Source organism: Juglans microcarpa x Juglans regia, chromosome 5D, assembly GCF_004785595.1.
Source record: "Juglans microcarpa x Juglans regia isolate MS1-56 chromosome 5D, Jm3101_v1.0, whole genome shotgun sequence".
Lineage (NCBI taxonomy): Eukaryota > Viridiplantae > Streptophyta > Magnoliopsida > Fagales > Juglandaceae > Juglans > Juglans microcarpa x Juglans regia.
The window spans coordinates 30,359,287-30,368,935 of NC_054602.1; positions in this window are offsets into that span (position 1 = coordinate 30,359,287).

The following is a 9,649-nucleotide window of genomic DNA, read 5'->3' on the forward strand; positions in this document are numbered from 1 at the left end:
GGGATTTAGAGGCCAAAATAGTGGATTTTGGCCTCCAAAAGGATGCACACTGAGTATAGCTAGGTGATCATAACGTGTGCGCTGAAAAGAGCTTTTCTAATTGGGGCCTTATATGCGATTCTGATACCTGTAACCAAAGTTATGACCAAAATACCGAAACGTACCCAAAACTTCCCAAATCATAAAAAGATCACAATTTCCTGCCATCGTTATGCTAATCTGCCACCACAAGGTACTTCAGCTCCATCAACGTGCAATATGACAACTAAGCATCATCTGACTCAGATCCTCATGCATCAAAATGCAAGTAGTCATTTCAAAAGATTGTCCAACACTACAATAGGAAAGGCTTTTTGCAACCCTTATTTGCAATGAAACTTTTTTTCCTTGCTAGAGTATACCATTTTTGCAACGAAAGTCTATTTTTCTTTGCAAATGGATGAAATTGCAAAGAAAGAATTTCCTTGCAAAATAATCGTTGCAAAAAATCTAGGGTCTGGAATGCCAATTCATTTAGCAACGATTTTGAGACAATAGCAATGACATTTTTTCGTTGCAAAAAGTTTATACCCTTAGCAATGGTTTAATTTAATTGCAAAAGCATGTATGCTCATTAGCAGTGATTTTATTCAGTTGCAACTCAGTTGGCCTAATTAGCAACAACATAATTTCACTGCAAAAAACATGTATCCTCATTACCAACAAATCAAATTCATTGCAAAAACATTATGTTATTACGAACAAAGGAAATTCATTACAAGAAAGTGAACCCCGTCTTTATAATTATCAACGAAATTCAATCGTTGCAAAAAACTCATTGCCAACTATATAATTTTGTTGGTATCATCATTAGCAATGGTATGATTTCATTGGTAAAAAATAATTAGCAATGATTTTCAATTTCCTTGCAAAAAACACCAATCTCATAACAATTAAATTACCAACGATATGATTTCATTTCAAAAAACATGTTAGAAATGAGATAATTTCCTTGCTAAAACATTTTAGCAACCATTTCATTTCCTTGCGAATAAAAGAGTAGAATAATAAAAAGTTCATTACCAACGGTATATTTTCCTTCCAAAAATATTTTATTTCCTTGCAAAAACATTTTAGCAACAATATAATTTCCTTGCAATGATGACAATATTATTGTAAGAACTAATGATGCATGTTCTTGTGCACTACATGTTTGAAATTGATATGTTGTTTGGATTTATTAATGATATAATAAATCATGTGAGATGAGATTGTAAGAGATGATCTGGTCAATCCAATGGTGCAAGAGGCATTGCAAATGATTTTTTTTTATAAGTTCATGACAGTATATGTAGTAGTTGTCCAATAAATTTAATTGCATTGTGAAGTAATGAAAAGTAGGTTATATATAGACGATTTGTTGGAATTTTAAATCATTTGTACTCGTTTGCAACAAAATTCAGAACCTAACACTAATTAAATTACCAAAGCCAGAAAAAATAATTGAAATGAAAAATGTAGCTAAATTTGTGACAAATTTTGTACATTAGCAACGGCATGACTACGTTGCAATAAAAAATTTCTGGTCAAAAGATACTTTTGCAAGGAATACAATTCATTGCAACTTCACAATTTGCAAGGAATACAACTCGTTGCAAAAATGTGAAGTACTTTTGCAACGAAAATGTTTCATTGCTGAAATACATTTGCAAATGTCGATTTGCAAGGAATATACATTGTTGTTGTAATACAATTGGGACGAATGTAAATCGTTGCAAATATACATTTGCAATGAATAGATTCATTGCAGACTTGCATTTGTAATGAATGCATATTGTTGCAAATGATGTTTTCCAACGATTGTAATTCGTTGTTTGAGTTCGTTTAATTTCATTGTGAACTATATTTTCAACGATATGCATTTGTTGTAAATGTATTTTTGCAACGAATGAGTTCGTTGCAAATGTACATTAGCAACGATTTAGGTTCGTTGCAAATGTATTATATTGCAATGAATTGAAATCGTTGCTACTGTCTAGTTGCAACGAATTAAAATCGTTGCAAATTTAAATTTGCAATTAAAAGAAATCGTTGCAATATATTTGCAATGCATCAAATTTGTTGCAAATTTTGAGGAAATTCTACATTTGGTTTGTTGCTATTGAAGTTTTGGAACGAATATAAATCGTCGCAAATGTATATTTGCAACGGTTATCCGATCCCCTCGATGGACAACAACAACGAAAAATATATACATTTGCAACGATAGATTCTCATTGCTAAAAGTCATTATTTGCAACAGAAAAATTTTATTTATATGCCTCATACACCACACACCATCTTTTTTGTATTTTTTTAATTTTTTTTTCTTACTAAATGTGTGGTATATGGATGATGAGTAGAAGAATTCAATTTTTTTAAGAAGAATAAAACTAAAAAAGTTTTAAAAAAAATTATGGTGTGTGGTGTGTGAGCTAATGAATATCAATGCTCTTTGCAACAACAACAAAAACTCGTTCATAAATGTCTACACCAACGTGGCAATTCCAAAAGTAGGACGAACATTGTTCGTTACTAATAGTCAGTTGCAACATAAAAAAGCTTTTTGCAACAAAATATTTTCCTTGCAAAAAGCTTTTTCTGTTGCAGTGCTAATTCCTTTTGGAATGGATATATATATATATATATATATATATATATATATATATATATATAATGCTCTAACTTTGGGTAATTAATACCTACGGCTACGTGCTAAGTACTTTTATAATAATATGAACATGAATATTATTCAAATTACTATTTAATTCTTGCCAAATATATGAGGCGAGATTTTGTTAATTAATAAATTAGGTGAGGGTTATTTATTATTTGTGAGTATGAATATCATAACGATTTTAATATTTCTATAATTTACCTGCATGAAATGTGTATATATATATATATATGTACGTACGTAGGAAATTATAATTGCCTGTATTTAATAAATATCAATTACGTATAATTAATAGGTAATTAGAGCATGCATGTAGTTTCTCATGTACAGCTTGATGAATATATATATATATATATATGATGAATATATATATATATATATATGCGAACTATGACGTACATTACAATTTTATTACTTTTACAGTTGTGAATTATAATTTCTATATATATATGCCCTCCTTAATTTAATATCCACTAGCATTAAATAAATTTATATAAGTTGTACGTATATCGAGGACTAGTTTGGGTAGTGGATAGGCTTGTGCCAAAAACCCGTTAAACCGAGCAACCTGTATGACTCGATCAGATCCATCCGACAAAATACGGTTTTGCTTAGTGTCGGGTTGATCCCGATAAATGACTCGGCAAACCGACTCTTAACATTCCTCAAGTGTTTCAGACTAAAAACCTTAGGGCAACTGCTCTTTTTGCTCTAAAGACGATTGTGCAGAAACTAAAAACCCAGGAATCTCGATAAGCTCAGCCTCTCTCTCTTCCACCAGGGCTTCAACTCCTCCAAATGGTACTTCTGTTTTTCTCTTTCCCATTTTGCTTTTCTTTTTTGGCTTTCTTTCCTTGTTGATCGCACTCTTTTCTTTTTTTTTTACCCCTCCAAATGGGCGTTGCGCCGATACGAACAAGTAAAGGCGCTCAGGCGGATTGGTGGGTGGCACGGGAGAGCTGATCGACGAGGGAGAGTAGACGAGCGTTGTACTCACAGGCCTACTGGACAGACTTCACCTTGAGCTCACCGAGATGCGAGCATAACCTCTCCTCCGCCTCCTCGGCGACTCTGAGTCTCTCCCAAGCCTTTTGTAACTCCTTCCTCATCTGCTACTCCCTTTCCTGGATCTTCCACAGCTCCCTCTCCAGCTCCTCGTTCCTCTTCCTCAGCTTCGCCTCCTCCTCGTCGCTCTTCATCCGACCCATAATGCCCACCATTTCTCTTCCTTTCTATTTTCTCTTTCTCAAGGCTAGAAATTACAGATGTTCCCAGGCCTAATGTACACCCACAGGAACATACGAGTCGGGTTGGGTTGTTTGGGACATGGTATGCGGACAGGTAGGGCTATTTGGGACATGGTGTGCGGACGGGTCGAGTCCAAAACTAGTACGGGTTGGATGGTGCACAGGCCTAGTAGTGGAGACTTGGGAGCGTATAGAAGCAATATGGGGATACGATACTATGTAGTGTCTCCAATTACAGCCTCCTACACTATCTATCCAACGTGGCATTTTTGTCCTTGCCTCTTATTTTCCACGTTTTCACTTTTGACTTTTTCGAGAACATTGTAAAGGTATGTCAGTCCGCATTTTTATTCAGGAATAATGTTGTAATGCCTTCTCAATTTGATTGTTTATATATTTATTTTTTTAATTTTTATTTTTTTAATGATTAAGAAAGTGACTATTAATATATTAATATTTTTTTATTTTTTAAAAATGTTTAAACATATTTAAAAATGTTTGAAATAAAAAAAGTATAATTTATATATACTAGGTGGCACAGATAATGGGCACTTGTAGGCAGCAGAGTAGCACCACTCTTTATCCAGCCTGCTTCTACTATCGTCGTATTGCTTTATACCGAATATATATATATATATTAATGTCGTAACACTATTCTATTATTTTTTTAGTAATACTATACACCACACTCTTATCCTATTTTCATATTATTAAATAAGATGTGACACATTCATCACCATTAGATAATAAAGAAGCATCCAATAAATGATCATTTAATGGTGATAAATGTGTCACATTTAACTTAATTAGTGGGATGGTAGTATAGTGCATAAAATTTTCCTTATTTTTTTTACAATTATTTAATAAAATATTATTTTTTGAGAAATTCATTTATGTTTTGTCTTAATTTTGATGCGTTTGAATTTAAAAAAGTAATATTTTATTAAGTAGCTACGTAAAAGTTGAGAAATAATTGTGTCTTATAGTACTGATTTTTTTTTTTGAAGTAAAACCCTTAATCCATTCCATTAAAGAAAGCCAGCAATACAAGAAGGAGAATCCTCCATGGTTACAATATGATCAGAAATGGAAAGAGCATCTTTTGCAAGTAAATGGGCTATGTGATTGTCGTTTCTCCTAACATGAGAAACATCCCATTTTGCAAACAACTTGAGATAAAATCTAGCCTCACTCCAGAACATACTAGAGCTACTCAGTGGTTCACTGTCTTCTACCAAGGCCTTTATGACTTGCAGGGAATCACCTTCGAGTATAATCTGATTCAAACCAATCTCCTATGCCACTTTAACAGCTTGTAGAGCCCCGTATGATTCAGCTAATAAGGGGTCAGGGTAGAGCTTTTTCCTCTGCCTCATTGTTGCAATAACCTGCCCAGAGCTGTCCCTTATAACCACTCCTATCCCAATCAGTCCCTTGGCTTTGTCTACTGCCCCATCCCAATTAATCTTGAACCAGTCCACTGGATGTGCTTGCCAAGAGACCATTGGGGGGAGGCTTGGTTGTTGCACTGATCTAAGTTCTTTTCTGCCATCATGTTTAGGACTGCTCTTGCCTCTCTCACAATAAGATTTGGATGTGAGAACCCTTTCTTGAAAATGAAAGAGTTCCTTCTCCACCAGATCTTCCTTGCTGTAATCACAAACTCTTGAAGTTCCTCTGGATTCAATGCCTGAGTCAATGTATCAAATAGTTGTATCATAGAGTAGCTAGAGATGGAGCATTTCTGTAGCTTTTTGGAGCATTGACTCCACACATCCTTAGCTGCTTCACAGCTCCACAGAACATGTTGCACGCTTTCCTCTTCTCTATTGCAAATTGGGCATATAGGATCACTCACAACTTTCTTCTTAAACAAGTTGGACTGAGTGGGAAGTGCCTCCTGACAGGCTCTCCATAGGAAGGTTTTGTCTCCTGGAGTAACTTCCATCTGCCAGATTTTTTTCCAAACCTCCTTGTGACCATTGCTGGTTGATGCTTGACCATGAGCAGCCACCTCCCTAGCCTTTTCCATGTGATAAGCACTCCTCACTGAGAATGAGCCATCCTTTATTTCACATGAATGGTCTAAGCTCTCCAGGCCCAGATGGTTTTCCTGCCCTTTTCTATCAACAACACTGGCCAGTAGTGGGACCTCAAGTGTGTGATGCAATGCTGAATGTACTTAACTCGAACGACAGTTTGGACAACATCAACAGCACCTTCATAGCACTTATCCCAAAGAAGAAATCTCCAATGAAAGTCACAGACTTCAAGACAATATCTCTTTGTAATGTCCTCTACAAACTCATTTCCAAAGTCATAGCAAATGGATTAAAAAAGGTGTTGCATAGCATTATTTCTCCCTCACAATCTGCCTTTGTTCCAAACAGACTAATTACTCACAATCTCTTTGTTGTAGCTTTCGAGGTTTTACACACCATGAAATGTAAAATGACAAGGAAAGAATGCTACATGGCTTTTAAATTGGACATGAGTAAGGCATACGATAGAGTGGAATGGAGCTTCCTAAGGGCAGTCCTCTATAAGCTGGGATTTTACAGTCAATGGGTGGAATTGGTGATGAAGTGCATTGAAACTGTTTCCTATGCTATCTTGGTGAATGGTGTCCCTCAAACTGAATTCTACCCCATAAGAGGACTAAGACAAGGTGACTCATTATCACCTTATCTATTTATCTTATGTGCTGAGGCATTGAGCAACTTAATATACAAAGCTGAAGAAAACAGGTTGCTACATGGGGTTCCTGTTGCAAGAGGACAGCTTAGAATATCTCACATTTTCTTTGCAAATGATAGTCTTATGTTTTGCAAGGCCAATGCTGTTGAATGGGGAAGGCTGGTTAATTTGCTTAGAACCTATGAGATGGCATCTAGACAAAGACTCAACCTAGAGAAAACTTCTATCATGTTCAGTAAAAACACAGCAAAGTCCACTCAAGATTATATTCTGTCAATAGCTGGAATGAGGTCAGCTATGCCTTATGAAAAGTACTTAGGCTTGCCCTCTGTAGTGGGGAAACATAGACTGAGATCCTTTAGAGGCATTCTGGACAACATCAAATCGAGACTCAGCAACTTCAAAGTTCGAACATTATCACAGGCTGGGAAAGAAATCTTTATAAAAGCAGTCATACAATCCCTCCCTACTTACACCATGAGTGTATTCAAGCTGCCAAAAATTCTACTTCAAGCCATAAACAGTGTTATACACAAAACTTCTGGTGGGGCCAACAAGATAAGGAGCACAAGATACAAATTTAATGCGGTCTAGAAAATTTATATAGACTGAATAAATGATGTAGAACCCACTTTAAATATCTAACTCTTTTCTCAAGTTTAAATTTCCGCTTACTCGTTGAATCTTCGTGAAACTATCAGCGTTTGCCCACGTGACTTTCAAATTCATAACATTTTTGCATCCACATAGCCACCGTTTGATGTCAATCGGATCCGTTACTGAATTCTTACACATGGAGGAGTTGGAACAAAAGAGATCAGAGTCCATCTTGAGTTGCCACCACTTTAGAAGGCATCTTGAGTTGTTCTTAGAAACTCAAAAGACTTTAATATCGTACCTAAACTACTATTTATTATTTTATTATTATTTTTTACATATTTTTTATTACTATTTATTATGTTTTCATTATTTTTTCACTATTATTCACAAAATATCTAATTACCTCACTGTCCAAACGCAACTTAAGAGTATTTATTACAGAAGAAACGTAGATCTGTTTGGTATATTGTTGATATATATAATAAAGTACGTACGGTACCACGTACGCTGTCTGTCAGCGCTAGCTAGCTCAAGATTGTATATATGCTTTGCTTGTTGAAATGATGGTCATTAGTGTATTCTTCATTATAGTGATTCTTATACATTAATATATATATTATCACTAGAACTATTTTTACTTGTACTCATAGTGTAGACTGATTAATATAACTATGTACGTACGTACCTTGTGAGATTCCTAATTTTCATGTGTTTTAATTCTCTAGTATTTATTTAATTATGTTATTTGTTATTTTATTTTATTTGTGATATTTTATTTATGTTATTTTAAATTGTATGTATTTTCGGTTTGGGCCTTTGTTTTTGTTGTGTTTTTATTTGTGTTGTGTTAAAACCCAACCCGTGTGTAGTAATGGCCCAGCCACCCAGCCTTGCATTTGACCCAACTCAGCCCGTGTGTGTGTGTTGCGTTTGAGCCCGAAGCCCAGCCCAGCAGCCCAGCCCGTGCGGTTTAAGACCCAGCCCTCCCCTTACAAATCGAATGGCGCCATTTTGGTCAGGAGCTAGGGCTCCATCTCTGTCTCCCTTGCACCGCACGACCTTCTTCCTCCTTCTTCTTTCTTCTTCTTGCTTCTATTTTCTTCTTCTCCTTTCTTCTTCCAGCAGCTCCTGCCATCACCGTGCGGTTCTTTAGTCACGCATTTTCACCCACTGCCGCCACCTCCTTCTCCCACTTTCGTCTCAATGTCGTGCTGCAAGGGGATTCCAAAATGCTCACTGTCCAACTGCCGCTCCACGCGGCCACCACCTCCATCTTCCATGGCTTTCCCCGTGTCGATCTGCAGTGCTTTCCGTAACATGCACCATCACACGTCTCTCCTCCACGGCTTGCTGCCGTTTTTGTTCTTCTTCCACCCATGCGACACGCGGCTCCTCCCACCGCCATACTTGGCCTATAAATAGGCCACGGATTCTTCGATTAAAACCTTCCGAGTTCATCATCTTCCTCTCTTGTCTTAGTCATCTTCTATTCTTGTTGATTTGTGTCTTGTTCTATATTTTTGTTGGTGAAACCGTGAGCTTGTGAAGCATTGCCGAGCTCTGTTTTGTTCTAAAAATTATGTAATTTCAAACGGTTTTTGGTGAATTGTTGGTAATTGCCGTGTGCCGCCGTTGTGCTGCCACCTTGAGCAACGCCATTTCGAGTGATCTTTCATAAATATTCATCTTCGTGTGTATGTAATTTTTCATCGCGAATCAAGTGATTTAAATTGACGTTATTATAATTGTGTTGTATTGTTGATCTGTTGGTTTTGTTGGGAATTGGGCCTTGGGCCGTTGAAGTGTTGGGTTGTAATTGTTAATTGGAGTTGTTGGAATTGGGCCTTGGGCCGGATAGGAGGTTGGGATTACGCGTGTATTTGTGAAACTGTATAATTGTAAATGGATGATTATTTTATTGTAAATGAGATATTTAATATTTATTCCAATAAACTGTTGTAATGCATATTTATCGTTTATAATAAATTGTGCTGTGATGTCAAGTTGTCCGTTGGAATTGAGACTGTTGTTATTAATGGTGTTGGTGCGTGTGTATTACGACCCCAAGCTGAGATTGGGCATTATCTCGGTGGAGCTCCTCTGGTCACTAGGGAGTGTAAAAGACTGACGTGACGTTCTCTGAGTTGTCACAGGGCGACGACGGGAACAGACGAGACGGTAACGCTCTCGTACCGATTCTGTGGCCTTTTGCTGGCCAGGCCAGAGGATGCTTGGTCATGTACGCGTTCAGCGCGGAACTGAGCATCGCTCATTGCGAAGTCTCATGCACGGACGTTACCCGTGGTGTGACGATGAGAGCCAGGGTGTGTAGACGGTCCATAGGGGAAACCGTGGTGCATGCGTAGATTGGGCCAAAATTGGGATTTTTGGCGTGAGTTGTTAAAAGGGT